This window comes from Lithobates pipiens, unplaced genomic scaffold (assembly GCF_037356315.1).
Source record: "Lithobates pipiens isolate NorthernLeopardFrog02 unplaced genomic scaffold, aLitPip1_a1.2 Scaffold_16, whole genome shotgun sequence".
Lineage (NCBI taxonomy): Eukaryota > Metazoa > Chordata > Amphibia > Anura > Ranidae > Lithobates > Lithobates pipiens.
In genome coordinates, this window is record NW_027507748.1 from 243,983,614 (window position 1) to 244,006,351 (window position 22,738).

Here is a 22,738-nt window from a genome sequence, read left to right on the forward strand (position 1 = left end):
TGGTGTGCATCTTCAAAATTTGGCTTTTCCCCTTGTTTTATGTAAATAGTTCAACTTTTTATATCAACATTTTTATATACACACTCTTTATAAAACCCCCAAAAAAAGATAAAATATTGTAAAAAAAAAAAAAATATCTTGTTAAAAATGTTTTATATATATTTATATAGAACAAAGAAACGAAATAGAGGAAAGAGGGGAGGAAACAAGAAAAAGAAGAAGGGAACAATAGGTCAGGGAATATACAATTTAAGTACGGCTACCTTTGATGAAGAAGAACTTAGTTTTAGATCTAGGCCTCAAATATGCACCAGACAAACAACTTGATAAGTTTGAGGCCTATATAGACTTACAGAAATTTATAAGAAAGTTGAACATCAAAAAAATTTTTGCCAAGAAGGAACAAAAACAAGGACAGGCTAGGAATAATGTTTACGTAAACACGGGGCATAATAGTGTTTATAAACACTCTAATCTTAAAAACAACTCTACTTTTAATCCTAATGGGCAGCAAAATGACAGCATCACGGTTTTCAAAAAATTGGTTGAAAAGGATCTAAAAGAAATGAAGATTCAAAAAACAAAACGAAGGGGTCTATGGAACACTATTAAACAACTGGAGAAGAAAAAGAATATAGTAATACGTTCGGCAGACAAAGGAGGAGGCTTGGTAATACTAGACAAAGAAGATTACAAAAAAGAAATGGAAAAACTATTGGCGGAGAAGGACACATACAAGAAGTTAAAGAATAACCCTAAGATTGAATACGAGAAGCGACTCAAGAAATTTGTCAAGAAAGGAGAAAACACAGGAATATTAAACAAAAAGGAAGCAAAATATTTAACTCCGAAAGCAGCTAAAACACCTGTGATTTACTATTTACCAAAGGTACACAAAAATGAAAAAAAAAAACCCAGGCAGACCTATAATCAATGGGATTGGGTCTTTGTTTTCAAGATTAGGGGAATACATCGATGGCTATTTACAACCATTAGTGGCAGAAGGCAACTCATATTTAAAGGACAGCAAACAGTTACTTACAGAATTAAGAAGTATAGATCTAACAGAGGAGGATATTCTTGTCACAATTGACGCCAACTCGCTGTACACTAACATCAAGCAGGAACATGCATTGAGCAGTACAGACTGGGCATTGCAAACATTAACAGATCTTAAACAGGAGCAAATTAATTTTATAGTTGAAGGATTACAACTGGCAATGTCACATAACTATTTTTGGTATCAAGGTACGTACTACACGCAAACCAAGGGGGTAGCTATGGGAGCTAAGTATGCTCCCAGTGTAGCAAATCTTTTCCTCAATAGATGGGAAGAGGAGCAAATCTATAGCGTACCAAGAAAACATCTAAAGATGTACCGCAGGTACATAGACGATATTATTATCGTATGGGGTGGTTCGGTAGAAGAACTAAATAACTTTTTTGACGAGATCAGCGAGAACGCTTATGGAATTTCCTTCACGGGAAGCTGGAACACCCAAAGTATTGATTATCTGGACCTACAGATTTTCAAGGAAAATGGCCGGTTGGGTACTAGGACGTTTTTTAAAGCCACCGACCGAAATGGGTACATCCCCATTACCAGCTGTCTCCATCCAAAATGGTTAAACAACATTCCGAAAGGTCAGTTAATGCGAATACATAGGAACTGTAGCAACCAGATGGATTTTGAAAGACAGGCAAATCAAATTATAGACAGATTTGTCTCTAAAGGGTATAAGAAGAAAGAGTTATGTGACTTGAAAAGTAAAATAAGCCAAATGAAGAGAGAAGAGCAAATTGATGGAGCATCCAACGGAAGAAACAATAAAAATAATAAAAAGATGGAAACAGCATTCTTGACAGGTTATAATCGACAGTACAAAGGACTTGAAGAGATATTTAAAAAGCATTGGCCTATTCTGCATACTGACGAAACACTAAAAACCTTTCTGCCAAAGAAGCCTTCGTTTATATACAGAAGAGCTCCCACATTGAGAAATTCAATAGCCAAGAACACCATTGATCCACCAAAAAACATAAAAAATCTTTGAAAACCTGAAGGGTTTTTTTAAATGTGGAAGATGCCTTCCTTGCAAAACTAGTTCAAAAATCACTCAGAAAAAATTAACTAAGTTTGTATCCTCCTCAAATAGGAAAGAATATAAAATTAATGAGCTCATCACATGCAACAGCACTCATGTTACTTATGTGATTGAGTGTCCATGCCGAAAACAATACATTGGAAGGACCACACGACAGTTACATATAAGAATTAGAGAACACATAACAAACATCAAAAAAGGATTCCACCATCACAGTGTTTCCAGACACTTCAGAGATTACCATAACCGTGACCCTAATCTCATGACCTTTTACGGCATTGATAAAATCAAGGGGCATTGGAGAGGAGAAGACAAAAGAATAAAAATCTCCCAAAATTAGACAAAATGGATATTCCTCTTAGACACGCTACAACCAGCAGGCCTAAATATAGACCTTGATCTTAATTGTTTTCTAACCAATTATTAGTCCATCCATAAACCTTCTCCCCCAACCTCCTTTTGTCTTCCGTGTTCCTTCCTTTTTCAAATCCTTTTAGATCATCCCCTTTTTCCTTTTAAAATCATTTCCTTTGACCATTTTTTAAATCATTTCAATTTTGAACACATTTACCTATCCCTATATTTCTTTCTTTGGCTATAGGATCGAAGGTAATACATTCAATTAGTTCGAATGTAGTATAATAATTAGATGGGGTACAAACATCCAATAATTAAATAATAGGATACAAATACCCAAAATAACAACTATAATTATCAACTATACATTATTTCAGTAATTTTTTCCCATACAGTATTTTTCTTTTTCCATTTCAGTGCGCATCCCTTTCTTCCATTTCCTATAAGCACATGGGACATTAATATGAACCTATAGGCGCATAAAATGGAGGCTTGATTATAAAATAGCAAGCATTAAGATTATGATTATATGTACTAATATTGAAAAGCAGATTCTCACAAAACATATATAACAAAAATATACAACAATATGTATAATACAATAAGATAGGAGTTGAGCATTTTTTCTAATTTTTATAAATATTATCATTTAGCCCATATAATAATAATAGTTAAAGGTTTCTTGGTACAGGAGACCCCCCCCCCTTCTTCTCCCCCCCCCCCTTGTGCACTGGGGAGACATCCCCACCTAATAAATAGCACTTTCCAAATAAAAACCTTTTATTTTAATTAACCAGCACGATTACTCTTGTCCCCTGTATTCATTCATTGTGAACAGTCATTATATCCACATAATATTGGTCTTGATGTTCATATATATATTTTTTCCATGTATGGTATTTTTATTTTTATATTTATTTTTATTTTGGTTTGTTTATTTTTATTTTTATTTTTATTTTATTTTTATTTTTATATCTCATTTTTCATCTATTATATATATTTTTGTTTATAATGGGGATTCATAATGTGGATGCTGTTGTTATTCCATTTTTAATTATTTTTAATATTTCTAATAATTATTTCCATTATTGTGGTTTAAAATTTAATTTATTCTAACCATTATTGTGATTTAAATTTAATTGTAATAATTTTTGCTTCATTTTCATTTTCTGTGTGCCGATTTCATTTTTATTTTTAATTTGTATTCACCACCGCTGCACTCGTAATAATAAAAAAACGCTATTTACTTTAACCACTTGCCGACCGCCGCACGACGATGTACGCCGACAGAATGGCACAGGCAGGCATATGGGCGTACATGTACGTCCCTGCCTTCCCGCGGGTGGGGGGCCCGATCGGGCCCCCCCCCCGGTGCCAGCGACGGTCGGTATCCGTTCAGCAGCGATCCGGGATGAGGGGGCGGCCATTCGTTCATGGCCACCCCCTCGCGATCGCTCCTGACGAATGGAAGTGAAGCGTGACATCACTTCCTCTCCTGTAATGTAAACACAGGCAGAGGAAGTGATGTAATCTCTCCTCCGTGTCGGTATTTTTCGTTCCAGCACCAAGGAGAGAGGATCGGTGAGTTGCACCAACACACCACACGTACAGTAGAACATGCCAGGCATACTCTCACCCCCCCCTTCACCCCCCGATCACCCCCCCAATCACCCCTGCACCCCCAGTCACAGTGACACCAATTGCATTTTTTTTTTGCATTGGTGTAATTTGTTTTTTTTTTTTTTATTCTTTATTTAAATTTTTCATTTAAGTTGCGTACAAAACATAATCAAGTATTATAAAAGAAAACCATAGGACCAAAATACATTCATGCCCTTCAATTTTTCACATTATCCTGGTTTTCTTTCTTTCCTTCTCGAGTTCTTCTAAAATATCTCCCTCCCACCCCTCTCCCCACCCCTACCGACCCATTACCTCGTTAAAAATCATAGATTGTCTAAAGATTTTCCAGTATTTCCATTTCACATGGAATCTCTTTCTTTCTCTTTCTTCCTCCATTCCCAGCCCTTCAATACTATACATTTCCTCAACTTTTCCTAGCCATTCCTTTACTTTGGGTGCTTCTATTTCTTTCCATTTTTTCGGAATCAGGCTTTTTGCCACGTTTATTAATGAGCTTGTGAGGGAATTCCTATACTCCTTAATTGGGGTATCTACTGCATGGAGTAGGCATAACCATGGGTTCTCAGGTAACTGTATTTTAGCTATTACTTCTATATATCTTATTATTTCTCTCCAATATTCTTTAATCTTGGGACAATCCCACCATATATGGGCCAAACTTCCCGTTTGTCCACCATTCCTCCAACATTTCCCAGATTGTCCCTCCTGGTACTTTGCCATTATATCTGGGGTCCTATACCATCTTACTAAAATTTTATAATTTGTTTCTATCATCCTACTATTTTCTGTGGATCTGTGCACCATCTTCAATATTTTTTCTATATTTTGGTTTTCACCCCGTGCTCCTATCTCTTCTTCCCATTTTTTAATGAAAGTTGGTACCTCCGCTTCACATTCCCGTCTCAAGACCTTATAAAACTGGGCAATACCTGCCCTTGGGGATTTCCCCTCACATATCCGCTCCAAGGCAGTCAAATTTTCTCCATCTCTAAGCGGTTGTGGTAGTCTTGAGACGAAATGTCTAAGCTGCAGGTATCGCCACTCATTCAAATCCATCCAATCATTTTCTTTCTGTAATATTGCTAGTGTTTTCAATTTCCCCTCTTTAATTATGTGTCGTAATTGCATATTATCTTGTTTTATCCATTTCCCTCCTATTGTACTTTTACCAGGTGCAAAAAAATCATTATCTTTTAAATAAATTAAAGGGGAATTATATTTCCACTTGTTATGTTTGTGTATTCCCTCCCATACTCTAAACACATTTTTTGTGACCAAAGGTGTTGTCTTCCCTAGTGATCTATATTTTAAAGGAGTCCAGATTTCTCTACCTAAATTTGTGCCTGATAAACTGTGTTCTATTTTTCCCCATCTTTTTTTACTTTCTAATTTTGCCCATTCCACCACCCGTGTTAACACTGCTGCTTCGTAATATTTTCTAAAGTCTGGGACATTCAGACCCCCCTCGTCTTTTCCCTTTTGCAAAGTCTTCAGTGGAATTCTAGGTTTCTTGTTGTTCCAGATAAATTTAGAAATTAAAGAATTTATCATTTTAAAATATAGGGGGGGGATATATATTGGTAATAGCTGAAATTTATAAAGGATTTTAGGTTGAATAATCATTTTTAAGGCATTAATTCTTCCTAACCATGACAGGGGCTTTGTTCTCATTCTCCTTATTTCTTCTCTCAATTCTTCTAGAAGGGGGATATAGTTTATTAGGTAAATTTTTTCTATTGATGCAGTCAGTTTAATCCCTAAATATTTAATTTCTTTTTGCCATAGAAATGGGAATTCTCTCTTAATGTCAAGTTCTTCTCTCGGATTTATATTTACGTTTAAGATTTCTGACTTGCTTGGGTTGATTTTAAAGTTAGATAATTCTCCGTATTCCTGTAAAGCCTTTAACAAGTTTGGCATGGAGATTCGTGGGCTGGATACATAAAACAGAATATCATCCGCGAATGCGGCTGTCTTATGTATTTCCCCCTCTATCTCAACCCCCTTTATATCTGGGTTTCTCCTTATCGTCTCCAGGAGTGGCTCCAATGCCAGAACGAACAATAGGGGGGACAGCGGACACCCCTGTCTAGTCCCATTGTTCATTCTGAAGGCTGTTGATAGTACCCCATTAACTCTTACCACTGCCTTGGGGCTGTTATATAGTGCCTTTATCCACTTCAAAATTTTGGGACCAAACCCCATTCCCCTTAGGGTACCCATCATGAATCCCCAGTCTACTCGGTCAAAAGCTTTCTCAGCATCTATTGATAGGAGTAGACTGGGGATTCTACTCTCCTTCATCCTCTGAAGCAGTAATAATGACCTTACTCCATTATCTTTTCCTTCTCGCCCCTCAATGAATCCCACCTGATCTGCATGGACTAAGCTAGGCATTAACTTCTTTATTCTAGCGGCCAATATTTTTGCGAACAATTTAATGTCCGTATTGAGTAGTGAGATCGGTCTATAGTTTGAGCATATTGTATTCTCTTTTCCCTCTTTCAATATCGTGGAGATTGTCGCAGTGGAGGCCTCCTCGCTCAGTCCATATTTTGTGCCTAGTCCATTATAATATGCACATAAAATTGGGGCTAGTATGTCTCCAAACTTTTTTAGATATTCTATTGTATAGCCATCAGGCCCTGGACTCTTTCCTCCTTTGGTCTCTTTTATTGCCTGTATTACTTCTTGGACTGAGATTGGATTCTCCAATTCCTGCGCCAATTCCCCCGGTATTTTAGGGATATTTGCTTGAAATATATAGTCTTTGATTTTTCCCCTTCTCTTCATCTCTTGCTTTTCTGTCTCTTTTTTTCTCACGGAATATAACTGCCCATAATATTCTCTAAAAACTTCTGCTATTTCCTTAGTTTTATAGACCGACTCTCCCTCTTTATTTAATATTTTCTCTATATAATTCTTCGATCTTTTTTCCTCAATATCTTTGCTAAGATCTTGCTATTTTTAATGCCGCTATAATATCTCTCTTTATTAATCCTATTATATATCGTCCTCATTTCCTGTTCCATTAATTCCCCGAGTTCCTCTCTTTTCATAGCCAGTTTATGTAATAGGTCCACTACCTGTCCACTTTCCCTGCCATTTGCCTTTTTATGTTCTTGCTCTAATCCATGGATTTCCTCCCTCAACTCTCTACTCTTTTTAATACCTTCTCTCTTCCTATTTGTACCTAGTGAAATATATATCCCTCTTATATAAGCTTTATGTGTCTCCCAAATAATATTTTCCATATTCTCTTCATTTAAATTAGTGGTAAAAAAAAACTCCAATTCCTTTCTAATTATTTCCTCTCCCTTCTCGTCCAACAGTTCCCTATTCAATTTCCAGGAAAAAGGAGATTTCTGAAATCCTGGGATTTTGATCTTCAGGCATATTGGAGAATGATCAGACAATGTTCTAATTCCTATATCTGTGGATATCACCTCGTCCAGAACCCTATGTTCCACTAACCAGTAGTCGATCCTTGTGTACGTCCCGTGTACCGGGGAATAGAACGAGTAGTCTCGTATCCTTGGGTGCATAGTTCTCCACACATCCATAAGCTGGTACTGATATAGCCTGTGTTTTATTATTCTCCTCTGCTCCTTCCCAATCCCCTGCACACGGGACGAACTATCCATTTGCGGATTCATACAAAAGTTCATATCTCCAGCTATAATTACTCTTCCTCTTTTAAAATCCCATAATTTCTCCAATATTCCTTTCAGAAAAACCGTTGGACTTCTATTTGGGCAGTATATGTTAGCGAGGGTATAGTCTACTCCCCATAGTTTCCCCTTCAGAAAGAGGAATCTACCCTCCGGGTCGACTAATCTTTCTTCTATTTTATAGTATACCTCCCGTCCTATACCGATAGCTACCCCTTTTGAGTTCCTTGAGTAAGAATCTCCATAAAACCACACCGGGAACCTAGGGGAGTATATTCTAATCTTGCTTTCGTATGATAGATGGGTTTCATGTAAGAACACTATACCCGCTTCATATTGTTCTATTTCTTTCAGAATTTTAAACCGCTTTGCTGATTCATTTAGCCCCCTAACGTTATATGACAAACAATTAACTATAGACATAGATTTTAGTCAGGCTGGTTTCTCCTCTTTTCTCACTTAACGAGGTTCTCTGCTGTCGGGTCTTCTTTCTCCCCCCACCCCTCCCACCCCCCCCTCCCAACCTCCTCCCAACCCTCCCAGACCCCTCTTTGGTCCTTGTACCTATATCCAGAATATATCCCCATCCTGCAATATGTACCTCACCCCTTGGGGTGAAGCTCCAAGCCCGGCATTCCGTGTCCCTCCACTCCCCCCCGGCCTTGAAGGCCCGGTAGACATAGGGGGGGAGAGGAGGGAGCAGATAGTCCAGGGAGGCTCTTCCCGTTTCCACCCATACCCACATTAACTTTTATTTACATTACCTCTCCCATCTCGTTTCTTTTGTAATAAATTACACCAGCCCCCCCCTCCCCCCCTCTCCCCCTACCCCCCCCCCCCCCACATTAAGCTCTCTGCCCTATTCCCTCTTCAATTAGTCTATCTTCTCTTTCCGATCGCTTAGGTATACTAATGGTTGGAATCTGTAACTCTGTACAAAAGTCCTGTACTTCTTCCGGAAATTTCAATCTAACCGTCTTTCCGTCCCTATGTACTATCAATGCTGCAGGAAACCCCCAACTATATTTAATATTAGCTTGTCTTAAATGTTCTAGTAATGGTTTTAATTGTCTTCTTCTGGATAATTTGACAATTTGTCAATTTGACTTGACAAGTCCGCAAATACTTGCAAAGTTGTTTGCTCGTATTGCAACGGGTGTCTCTCTCTGAGGTTCCTCCATATTTTCTCCTTATCTGTATACCGATGGAATTTAACAATGACATCTCGTGGGGTCTCCTCCTTCATTCCTAGAGGCTTTCTAATTCTATGTACTCTATCGATCTTTAACTCCTCGTCCTCTTCTCGTCCTAGTAGGGGGTTAAATATTTTCCTTATTTTTTCTTCCAGTTTCTCTCCAGTTTGCTCTGGGAGGGCTCTTATCCTTAGATTTTGGCGTCTATTTTGATTTTCCTGTGCTTCCATTTTATAGAAGGTATTTCTTTGGTTTATTTGCAGTGCTTTCACTTGCGATTTTAATTCTGCGATTTCTTGTGTTTGTTTCTCAGTTCTCTCCTCAGCCTCTTCTACTCTCCGCAGCAAATGGCCCAGATCCATCCGGACATTTGTAATCTCACTCTTAATTAAACTTTCCATCCTTTCAAACATTACCATCATCTCGATCTTCGTGGGCATTTGAGCTATACTTCGCTGTTCTTCCCCGTCCCCCTCGTAAGTTTCCATCTCTCTCTCTGTTTGTGTTTCTTCTCTTGTTTTATCTCCTTGGGCTCCTTTTAACTTAGCCATTTCCTTTTTTGCGTTTTTGGTTGGCAAGGATGTTTTTTTTTCTACATCTGGGCTTTTTTGGTTACCCTCTTTAGTTGTCAAGTATTTTTGTATTGAACTAGCTGTTACACTAGTATTTAAACTCTCCCTCGGGGTTTTAGGTTCTGTTGTTTTATGTGATCTTCCCCTCATCATGTATCTTGTTCACTTATCTTGTTTGACAAAATAGTTGTCCTGTATAGAGGGGAGTACCTCTCGGTTCCAATCTTTGCTTTTATTGATTTGAATGGAGGGGCAAGGGGAGAGAAGAATATCCTGCCGTTTCACCTCTCAGGCACCCTAGTTTAGATGGAATACTTCTCTTCACTTTTGCTTTAAGAATTGAAAATTCTGCGACTTGATGGATTTTTTTTTTTTTTTTTTTACTTTTTTTTTTTTTTATTAGGGCACCTGTAAAGATCCTGTAAAGGAACAATAAAAAAACAAAACGTACCCTTCGTCCCTTTTTTCTGATCTCTATATAGCGTAAGAGGGGCGGGAGGACACGTAGAGAGAGAGGAAAAAAAAAAAAAAAGAAAACGCATAAGGAACAAAAAAAAAAGGGGAATGTCCTTATACTTTTGCAGCTCTATTTCTGCTTGATCCAATTGTCTAATCAGCTGCTATCCACCACATAATGGAAAGTTACTCTCCAGAAAATATCGCTCCAAGCTTATCGCATAGTTAAATCGCAGAGTTCATCATTTAATTTGCAGCTTAGTTCATAACATAGTTCATAACCTTTTCAGTCAGTACTAAGCTGTATCAATACTTAGTCCTTAAGTGAGCTTAAAACTCAGTACTAGTTTTAACTATCAGTTTAGTAGTTTCCAGTACTTCCAGCATTTAATCAATTGAGCCACTCCTGGATTCATAGTTTTCAGACAAAATCATTGCTCCATCAAGACCTCTCTTATGTCTCCAGTCACTTAACCCTTTCAGGCCCCCTAGTTTAGATGGAATTGAAAATTCTGCAACTTGGTGGATTTTTTTTTTTTGTATTTTATTTTGCTGGGGCACCTATGAAAATCCTATAAAGAACCTATGAAAAACATACCATTCATCCCTCTTTCCCGGTCTCTGTATAACGTAAGAGAGGCGGGAAGATACGAAGGAAAAAAAAGAAAAAAAAGGAATGTCCTTATGCTTTTGCAGCTCTATATTAGCTTAACCCAATTATCTAATCAGCTGCTATCCACCACAGGAAGGAAAGTTACTCTCCAGTAGATATCGCTCCGAACTTATCGCATAGTTAAATCGCAGAGTTCATCACTTAATTTGCAGCTTAGTTCCTAGCATAGTTCATAACCTTTTCAGTCAGTACTAAGCTGTATCAATACTTAGTCCTTAAGTGAGCTTAAAACTCAGTACTAGTTTCAACTATCAGTTTAGCAGTTTCCAGTAATTCCAGCATTTAATCAATTGAGCCACTCCTAGGGTTATTAGGCAATCATTGACATTTAAACAAGTCCTCTCATTGGTACGTTCTTACAAACATTTCAATTCCGTAGCTCTCATAGATTCATAGGTTTCAAAAAGAATCATTGCTCCATCAAGACCTCTCTTATGTCTCCAGTCAGTTAAATTTTAGCCAGTCCCAGCTGCTGCATCTCTCCCTCAGTTAGTCATCAAATCTCTTTAGCTTCCACAGCAAACACAGTTCAAACACAGTTCACGATGCAACAGCGCTGGATAACCTAGGGCAGTGATGGCGAACCTTGGCACCCCAGATGTTTTGGAACAACATTTCCCATGATGCTTATGCACTCTGCAGTATAGTTGAGCATCATGGGAAATGTAGTTCCAAAACATCTGGGGTGCCAAGGTTCGCCATCACTGACCTAGGGGCTCTGGAGGGTAGTATGCAGAGCATAATATACAGAGGACACAAAGGCAGAGATAAGAGGGGGGGCGTATGGAGGAGACAGAGGGGAGGCCAGCAACCAACAGTCACTCGTGGGGTCTCAGGATCAGGTGTTTTCTCTTGCAGCCATTTTTTTGATTGAACCAGGGATCTCTCTCACTTACCCCTGTTCAGTTTCCTGCATCCTTTACTGCTGTCCACCCCGATCTATCAGTCGCTCCTCCTTGGTCTCCTGATCCAATATCATGGGGAATAGGCATCTGCGGGGGTCACCATGTGCTGTCCTCTAACACGGTGTTCTATCCCACTTCACCAGCATCTGCATCAGACTTGCTGCCATGGATCTCCTGCCTCCCCTTCCGTCCTCACAGACACCGCCTCGGGCTCCTCCCCCAGCTTTCCCACATCACATCCTCCCCCTGCATTGGTGTAATTTGTGACTGTAATAACTGTTAGGGCAGTTAGGGTTAGCCCCCTTTAGTTCTAAGGTACCCCCCTAACCCCCCCAATAAAGGTTTAACCCCGTGATCACCCCCCGTCGCCAGTGTCACTAAGGCTGGGTTCACATTGCAGCGGTTTATGAGAACGGATGTGATTCGCACCGCACTGCAGTGCAAATCACATCCGATCTCTGTGCGATTCGAGTTCAGCCATACAGATAGTATGGCTGAATTCGCGTCGCACCCGCCGCACGAGCCGCAGACTCGCACGGGACCCTTTTTTTGGTCCGCAGCAGAATCGGATCACATGGGTGTTCACACCATGCGATCCGATTCCTGTCCGAGTTTTTTTTTGCATTGGTGTAATTTGTGACTGTAATAACTGTTAGGGCAGTTAGGGTTAGCCCCCTTTAGTTCTAAGGTACCCCCCTAACCCCCCCAATAAAGGTTTAACCCCGTGATCACCCCCCGTCGCCAGTGTCACTAAGGCTGGGTTCACATTGCAGCGGTTTATGAGAACCGATGTGATTCGCACCGCATTTCAGTGCAAATCACATCCGATCTCTGTGCGATTCGAGTTCAGCCATACAGATAGTATGGCTGAATTCGCGTCGCACCCGCCGCAAACTCGCACGGGACCCTTTTTTTGGTCCGCAGCAGAATCGGATCGCATGGGTGTTCACACCATGCGATCCGATTCCTGTCTGAGTTTGCAGATTGCACTGCGATATGCGAATTGATCTGGGGGTGTCATTAACATTTCACTGACACTCCCAGCAGTTTGCATAGGGCAGTGTGATGCGGGAACCCGCCGCGGATTCGTGGCGTTCCCGCATCGCTCCAGTGTGAACCCAGCCTAATAAGTTTTTTCTGATCGCTGTATTAGTGTCACAGGTGACGCTAGTTAGGCAGGAAGGTATTTAGGTTCGCCACAGCTTTTTATAGCGCCAGGGACCCCCATATACTACCGCATAAAGCCCCCTGATTGCCCCCTAGTTAACCCTTTCACCAGTGATCACCATATAACTGTTACAGGTGACGCTGGTTGGTTAGTTATTTTTTTATAGTTTCAGGGCACCCGCCATTATTACCTAATAAAGGTTTAACCCCCTGATCACCCGGCGGGTGATATAAGTTTGAGGGTCAGATAAGGTCTGCGTCACCCCAGGCAGCGTCAGGTTAGTGCCAGTACCGCTAACACCCACGCGCAAAGCATACACCTCCCTTAGTAATATAGTATCTGATCAGATCTATATTAGCGTCACCAGCAGTTTAGGTTTCCCAAAACGCATTGTTAGCGGGATCAGCCCAGATACCTGCTAGCACCTGCGTTTAGCCCCTCTGCCAAGCCCAGACCAGCCCACCCAAGTGCAGTATCGATTGATCACTGTCACTTACAAAACACAACACACATAACTGCAGCGTTCGCAGAGTCAGGCTTGATCCCTGCGATCGCTAATAGTTTTTTTTGTAGCGTTTTGCTACAGTCGCTGACAGCCTAGGTGCTTTTTTACCTGTGAGTCTCACTAGTGTACCCCTAAATTTAGGGGTGTCTACTTTCCAAAATGGGGTAATTTGGGGGGGGTTTGTGCCATCTTGGCATTTTATGGCCTTCAAAACTGCGATAGGTAGTGAGGAGTAAAATCAAAAATTTACACCCTTAGAAATCTTGAAGGCAGTGCTTGGTTTTCGGGGCCCCGTACGTGGCTAGACTCCCAAAAAGTCCCACATATGTCATATCCCCGTACTCAGGAGAAGCAGCAGAATTTATTTTGGGGTGTCATTTCACATATGCCCATGGCATGCGTGAGCAATATATAATTTAGTGACAACTTTGTGAAAAAAAAAAAAAGTTTGTAATTTTCCCGCAACTTGCGGCAAAATATAAAATATTCCATGGACTCAACATGCCTCTCAGCAAATAGCTTGGGGTGTCTACTTTCTAAAATGGGGTCATTTGTGGGGGTTTTGTGCCATCTTGGCATTTTATGGCCTTCAAAACTGTAACAGGTAGTGAGGAGTGAACTCAAAAATTTACGCCCTTAGAAAGCCTGAAGGCGGTTCTTGGCTTTCGGGGCCCTGTACGCAGCTAGGCTCCCAAAAAATCTCACACATGTGGTATCCCCGTACTCAGGAGAAGCAGCAGAATTTATTTTGGGGTGTCATTTCACATATGCCCATAGCATGTGTGAGCAATATATCATTTAGTGACAACTTTGTAAAAAAAAAAAAAAAAAAAAAAAAAGTTTGTAATTTTCCCACAACTTGTGGCAAAATATAAAATATTCCATGGACTCAACATGCCTCTCAGCAAATAGCTTGGGGTGTCTACTTTCTAAAATGGGGTCATTTGTGGGTGTTTTGTGCCATCTTGGCATTTTATGGCCTTCAAAACTGTGATAGGTAGTGAGGAGTGAAATTACAAATGTACGCCCTTAGAAATCCTGAAGGCGGTGCTTGGATTTGGGGCCCCGTACGCGGCTAGGCTTCCAAAAAGTCGACCACATGTGGTATCCCCGTACTCAGGAGAAGCAGCAGAATGTATTTTGGGGTACAATTTCACATATAACCATGGCATGTGTGAGCAATATATCATTTAGTGACAACTTTGTGTTTATTTGTCATTATTCAATCGCTTGAGGCAAAAAAATAAAATATTCAATGGGCTCAACATGCCTCTTATCAATTTCCTTAGGGTGTCTACTTTCCAAAATGGGGTCATTTGGGGGGGTTTTGTACTGCCCTGCCATTTTAGTACCTCAAGAAATGAGATAGGCAGTCATAAACTAAAAGCTGTGTAAATTCCAGAAAACGTACCTTAGTTTGTAGATGTGACAACTTTTGCGCAAACCAATAAATATACAGTTATTGACTTTTTTTTTTTACCAAAGACATGTGGCTGAATACATTTTGGCCTAAATGTATGACTAAAATTGAGTTTATTGGATTTTTCTAATAACAAAAAGTAGAAAATATAATTTTTTTTCAAAATTTGCGGTCTTTTTACATTTATATCGCAAAAAATAAAAATCGCAGAGTCAGTCAAATACCTTTAAAAGAAAGCTCTATTTGTGGGAAAAAAAGGACGCAAATTTTGTTTGGGTACAACATTGCATGACCGCGCAATTACCAGTTAAAGCAGCGCAGTGCCAAATTGTAAAAAGACCTCTGGTCATTGACCAGCAAAATGGTCCGGTCTGAAAGTGGTTAATGACACAAAGGCAGCTTAGGCTCTTCAATTCTCCTCCTTCTTCATATACAGGAGTATGATTAGTGGTTTGCGCAAGCGCCACATATCCATTGTGTCATATTACTTCCTTATTCCAAAAAGTAAAATGGCGTTTATGCGCTCGCGCATGCGCCGTAACGTTAGTACACCTTATATTAAGAGAGTGGAGCACCAAGATGGCCGCTCCAGACGACGTCCAATGACGAAACGCGTAGGGCGTGGCCTAAGGTGTATGCACTCTCGCATAGCGGCGGCGGTGAATTCAAACACGCTGAGACTTTCATTTTACTGAGACGCAATATTTACCTTCTAAAGTGTGAGTAGCTTTTTACACTTAATAAAACGTGATTTTAAAAGCTGGATTACACAATGTTTGCCTTTTTTGCTTTTAAATGAGGAAAAATTAGTGGACAGTTACTGGATATTAACCGGACCAGCTCTGCACAGCGACACAGGGGCTTACACTGTGGAGGCGCATTAACCCCCCAAGGGGAGGGGGAGCTGGTGAGTGCGGACTATTGTCTTTATATACACAAATCGCACCGGTTGCAATCCAGGAGTCCACTGGGGATTTGAAGCACATTGGCACTTTTTGGTTAAGAAGAACTCTCCTATTGGAGTATTGTTGGTTTCTCTGCTGTTGGACTTTTTCATCTATTCAAAAATTACACACTTTCATTTAGCGATTCCCAAAAAATCGCATGTTTTTAAAAAATCGCATGCATTCATTTAGCGATTTTTCAATATAAAAGACTGGATTTGTATATTGTGACACTTGTAGTAGCACGTAGCACCTTTTCATAATTGGTATTGATGTTATTTTTGCACTTTTTTTAAGCACATAGCACCTTTTATTGTAATTTTTGCACACATGCACATTTGCACTTTTAACCACTTCCCGACCAGCGCACGACGATGTACGTCGACAGAATGGCACGGGCAGGCATATTGGCGTACATGTACGTCCAATATTCGTTGCCACCGTGCCATCGGGAGCGCGCCGCTGGCGGCACGCTCCCGCGCTGGTCGGGACCCCCGTGAGTCCGGTCGCGGGACCCGCGGACTCGATCGCCGCGGGCATCCCCGCGATCGTCTCACGGAGCGGCCGAATGGAGGAAATGCTGTATAAACAACATTTTTCCATTCTGCCTAGCAACTAGTGACGCTGATCTCTGCTCCATGTGATTGGAGCAGAGATCAGTGTACACTAAATGAAAGCCCAACCCCCCCACAGTTAGTAACACACCCCTAGGAACACTTAACCCCTACACTGCCACCCACTGGTTAACCCTTTCACTGCCAGTGTCATTTACACAGGAATCACTGCATTTATATAGCAGTGATTACTGTATAAATGACAATGGTCCCAAAAATGTGTCAAAAATGTCCGATGGGTCCCCCACAATGTCGCAGTCACAATAAAAATCGCAGATCGCCGCCATTACTAGTAAAAAAAAAAATAATAAAAAATTATTAATAAAAATGCTATCCCTATTTTGTAAACGCTATAACTTTTGCGCAAACCAATCAATAATCGCTTATTGCGATTTTTTTTACCAAAAATATGTAGAAGAATACGTATCGGCCTAAACTGAGGGAAAAAAATGTTTTTTTATATATTTTTGGGGGATATTTATTATTACAAAATGTAAAACATAATGCGTTTTTTTCAAAATTATCGCTCTATTTTTGTTTATAGCGCAAAAAATAAAAACCGCAGGGGTGATCAAATACCACCAAAAGATGGGAAAAAAAGGACGTTAATTTTGTTTGGGAGCCACGTCGCACGACCGGGCAATTGTCAGTTAAAGCGACGCAGTGCCGAATCGCAAAAAGTGGTCTGGTCTTTGACCAGCAAAATTGGTCCGGTCTGAAAGTGGTTAATATTGCAATAAGTTACTTTGCAGTTCTTGTAATGTGAATCAGGGTTTCCTTACGCATATTGCCAGCGATTTTTAGTATTTTAGTAATTTATTCGTTGTTTCAAAAAAAAATTTATAACAATATCACAATATTATTTGGTGTGAGATATTGTCAGCTCTTAGTTACACTGTTTATTGGTACACCCACCCACGTAAAGATTAAGTACAATTAATAGCAGGTAAGCCTCCTGCAGGCATAATTAATAGTAGGAGAGCGCCGTTACTACCACTTTTGTACTCATTCACGTTTTTTCACCTTTTGGGTGAATAAATAAGGTAGTGGCAGCCCCCCCTTTTTACCTTTTTTACCACTAGGGTTTTGTTTTTTACCACTAGGGTTCTGTTTTCTTATCATTAGGGTTTTGGATTTGGTTGTGTTTTTCACTTGTTGGTAATTATATATATATATTTTAAAGAAATAATTTAGGGTCCTTACCCCCCTTTTTTTCATTTTTTTTTCCAACCAACAAAAAAAAGATACATATTGTTTACCACAAAAAAAAATATATGAAAAGGGCACTTGTTGGAATGTGCACTATTTTCAAAAAATATGTGTGTGTGTGTGTGTGTGTGTGTCTCCTCAATACCAGTTTGGGAAGTCATTTTGTGTTTTCAGTGACAAAGGGCCTTATTTACTAAAGGGAAAAACCACTTTGCAACACAAATGCACTAGGACAGGAATATGCAATTAGTGGAAATCCAGCTGTTGCAGAACTACAAGTCCCATGAAGCATAGCAAGACTCTGACAGCCACAAGCATGAGACCCAGAGGCATGATGGACTTGTAGTTTTGCAACAGCTGGAGGTCCGCTAATTGCATATCCATGAAATAGGAGAATGTAGGAGACAGCCACAAAGAAAAGCAAACAAGAAGAAAACAGAAAGATTTGAGCAGACAATTTTTTTTTTTTTAACGTTTTTAATGTTGTCATTAAATCAAATGTTAATTTTTTTATATACTGTATTGTTATTTAATTGAAACACCTTAAAAGTCCCATCAATTTTCCTGTGTATTTGATCCTCTTATTTCAATATAAGTTAATCTTTATTAAATTTTTCACTTTATACATACAACTTTTGGATAGTTTTATAACTAAAATTACCAATATTCTAATACATATTCCTTCCATCCAAAAGGCTGGTATTTAAGGAAGGGGAAAACTGAGCATATGTACACATACACAAAAAAATAAACAATAAAAAAATATCTTAAGAATACCATAAACCCCCACTCTTCGATATTCCTCCGTTTTTTCACTTTTTAAACCCCCCCTTCCCCTTCCCCTCTACCCCTCCCCCCCAGTGCTATGTTTTTTACTTCACCGCATTACCCCTCCATTTTGTTTTTATTTTTATTTTTTTGTGCTCTATTACTAAAGTATTCCTAATACCCATATCCCCTTTTTCCTCTCTCTCTCCCCCTCCCTCCCCCCCTACATTTTCTTCAGTTTATTATTATTGCTTATATCGGGGTATGTATCTTCTCTATCCAGTTCTGACAATTTCTATCAAACTCTTCTAAATTATTCCGTTTTACATATACAGCTCTCTCTTTACATAAATATTAATTTACAGCTCTCACCCAATCTCCTATTGTGGGGGCTAGGCTTGCTTGCCATCTCATAGCAATCAGCCTTCTGGCTTGGAATAAACATCTTAATATTACGATAGTTACTCCCTTTCTTTCTACTTTCTCATTTCTATATCCTAATATGCACACCACAGCATTTAGTTCTACCACAATCCCAAAAACCCCACTCAGTGCCTCTGCTACTCCTTTCCAATATCAAAATAATTTGGGACAATTCCAGAGCATATGGATCTCCCGTCCTCCCACACCTAGGACCTATCATCCGCTCTTTTACCAAACCTAAATAACCTCTGGGGGGTATAATATGCTCTATTAATCACCATCAGGTGGGATATCTTATGCAGAGGGGAGGCCAAAACCTTCGGACACGCCTCCAAGATTGTCTTCCACTGTGTTTGTGTTAAATTTCCCACATCTGACTCCCATTTCCCTTTCTCAGCCATATTTTTCCCCTTACCATTAATCTGTTTATTTAACTGAGCATAGAGTTTCGATATTAATCCCTTGGTGGGGCCTACTTGCGCTATCATCTGTATCAGTGGCAATTCTTCCGAAGCCAGTGATTGGTTTCCAAACTGGGTCTTTAAAGCGTGTCTCACCTGTATATATGCATAAAATGTATTTTGTGGTATTTTGAATTCTTTTTTGCAGTTCTTTAAATGATTTAATACACCTGCCCCATACAGATGGTTCAACCTTTCAATACCTCGTTTTTTCCATCATAAGATTGTACCAACCCGCCAAATTTCTTGTAGATTCATATTATTCCAGAGAGGGGTATATTTTGTTACTTCCCTATATCCCATCTTTTTTTTAACTATATCCCATATTTTTAACATCATTTTTACTGTAGGGCACCTATACCAGATTGAATCTGCTTTCAACGTCTCTACCAGGGTTTTATGTGGGGAGCCTGTCAGACTAATCTCCCATTAGGGGTTCCTCCATTCACCACTTCAATTCCCCCTAGCTGCTGTAATTGTGATGACCAAAAGTAACACTCAGGGTAGGGGACTGCAAAACTTTCTTCCTCTACCAGTAGCTGGAGCATACGCAATCGCAATCTGGCCTGCCCCCCCTTCCATATTAATTCCCTAAACAGCATCTTGATCTTATTAAACCAGCTTCTATTAATCCATATTGGGGTATTATGCAATATATATAAAAGTTGGGGCATCCAGATAATTTTTATTAAATTACATCTACCAGCCACTGATAGAGGCATTCGCTTCCATATAGCAATTTTTTGTTTAAATTTAACTAATAATGGGCCTAAATTATTATTTATAAATTGCTTAGGATCCTTTGTCAAAACCAACCCAAGATATTTCAAATTGTCCACTATTGTCATTCGGGGGATTCCCAGAACTGTTGATTCACTGGCAGAGTCCATAAGGAGACATTCCGACTTTTCCCAATTTATCTCCAGCCATGTGAAGCCTCCAAATTCCTGCACCATTCCTATTGCTTTTGTCAATGATTGTCCCATATCGCCCAAGAATAACAAGATATCATCTGCGTAAAGCGCAATTTTTGCCTCCCTGTCTTTTCTTAAGAAACCGACTAGCTCCCGATTTGCTCTAATTGCACAGGCTAAGGGCTCAATAGCAAGAGCAAAGAGCAGGGGTGACAATGGACACCCCTGTCTCGTCCCTCTCTCTAACTCTATTTTATCGGAAAGTTCGTTATTAATTTTTAGTCTTGCACTGGGTTTATCGTATAACATTCTGATCCAGCCGATGAAAGAGGGACCAAAACCGAATGTCCCCAGCACTTTCCATATATATCCCCACTCAACGCTATCAAATGCTTTTGTTACATCTAGTGCCACTACTGCTCCAGGTGTATCATTCTCTGTTGGAATCTGTAAATTTAAAAAGGCTCTCCTGATATTTATGCTAGTTGACCTATTGACTATAAACCCTGTTTGATCCACATGCACTAGTCTTGCAATAATTTGATTAAGCCTGGACGCTAATACTTTAGCAACAATCTTTGCATCGGAGCACAAGAGAGAAATTGGTCTATACGCCACTACATCCAATGGGTCCTTCCCTTCCTTATGCATAATTGCCTCCATCATTGAGGGAGGCAGTTTACCCTCCCTGGTTACTCCCCTCAAAGTTTCCAGAAGTTCAGGAAGCAGTATCTCCCCATAGTTTTTATATACTTCAATCGGCAGCCCAGGTGATTTCTGATTTGACATACTCGCAACTGCTTCCTCCTTCAAGGTTATTGGGGCTTCCAATTCCTCTCTCTCCTCTTGATTCAAACGTGGAACCTCTAGGTCCCCTAAAAATGTTTCCATCCGCTCGTCCACCCCTACTTTCTGTGCAGTATACAGTTTTTTTTATAGTACTCTCTAAATGTTTGACATATACTCCCAGTCTCAGTTGTAACCTCTCCTTCCATTGTCCTAATAACCGGGGTGGATGGCCCAGAATTGGTCTTCACCAATTGTGCCAACATCTTTCCCATACTTTTCCCTTCTGCAAGAGAAACTTGACGATGAAGCATATGTTGTAACTCCACCTTTTTCATGGTCATTAACCTAAATTCTTCTTGTTTATCTAACCAAATTTTTTCCTTTCCCCGTATGGGGTCTCTAATATAATCTCTTTCAGCCTCCAGCACTTCTCTCCCTATTCTTTCCTCCTGCTCTCTTGATTTTCTATTAATTTTTGCTATAGATTGAATCAGGAGTCCCCTCAGGAATGCTTTCAAAGCATCCCATAAAATCCCTGATGCAACTGTACCCCGGTTAGATTCTAAAAATTATTTTAGTTCCAACTGGATCCCCTTTAGGTCTTCTTCTTTCTCTTTTTTTATTAGTTCTAACCAGAGCGGATTCAATTTCTATACCTTCTGGGTTCCTCGTCCTCTCATTTTTAAGGCTACTATCATTGGGGAATGATCTGAGATCCCCCTTGGCTGATATTCAATCTTTTCCACCATCTGTAGGGCCCGGTCATATCATATCTATCCTGGATAACGTGGAATGCGAGGCCGACTGGCAGCTATAGTGCCAGACTCCCGGGTTCCCCGTTCTCCACAAATCCAGTAATCCTACTTCTTCCAGGTACTGACCCAGTCTTCCCTGCCCAGCCGGTTCCACCGATATCCTTTCTGGGAATCTATCAAGTTTAATATCTAAAACCATATTAAAATCCCCTACTATTATAATAGGGATTTCATCTACCCCCAATAAGAATTCATTAAGTTTAAACATAACTTCCATTTTAAATGGTGGAGGGATATAGATGATATTTGCCAACACACATTCTCTATCCTCCATTAAACAAAGTAGGAAAATGTATTTACCCTTTTCATCCAAGCTGGCCAGCTTGTAGAAAAACTTTATCCCTGTTCTTACCAAAACACTCACCCCTCTGCTATATGACGAATATACTGAATGATGTTGATATTGATATTTTTTATTCTGCAGTCAGTGTATCGTATCTTTGTTTAAATGGGTTTCCTGCAAGCAAACCAACCCAACTCCATATCCCTCCATCATAGCGAGCACTGCTTTTTGTTTCACCTGTGTCCCCAGGACCCTCACATTCCAAGAGCCTATCTTAAATTTCCTATCCTGCATTTACAGGAAAAAAAAAAAAAAAGGAAAAAAGGAGACCGGAGGAAGAGAGAGAGAGAGAGCGAGGAAAATCCCAGAAAAAAAAATGAAACCCCCTCATACCCCAGTTTCTCCCATCTCCCCTCTACCATCTTTATTAAGTCATAAAAAGCTTCCATGAATTCAATCCCCAATGAGGTAACAGGTTGACTAACCACCACCACTATTTTATATATTACATGTCCCCTAATGTAAATTGTGCTGTATAATTGACTATTACAATTTTTTTCTGTGTATCCAATAAGTTTTCCTTGTTTTTTACCTCCCCGCGTTTTGTGTCTTACCTTTAATTGAATTATCTCCTGAATCCCATTCATTTGTGTAATTACGCCTTTTTTGCCAGCAACCCCAATATTTTTCCCTCCCCTCCCATCCATCCTCCCTCCTCCCCACATACCCAAGTGTTACCTAAAGGGCTTCTTAGTGACCTTATTCCACCACTTTTACTCCACATATACCTTACCCATCTTTTCCCCGCCGTGTATTACCACCCTCCCACACCCCCCCCCAAAAAAAAAA

The 22,738-nt window shown here is 39.8% G+C and overlaps 1 protein-coding gene across 2 annotated transcripts in view; it reads right to left on the reverse strand.

Annotated features, from left to right (window-relative positions):
* The window catches only part of REN (renin), a 1,244,704-nt gene that overhangs the window by 716,089 nt on the left and 505,877 nt on the right, over positions 1–22,738 (reverse strand). The window lies entirely within an intron of this gene.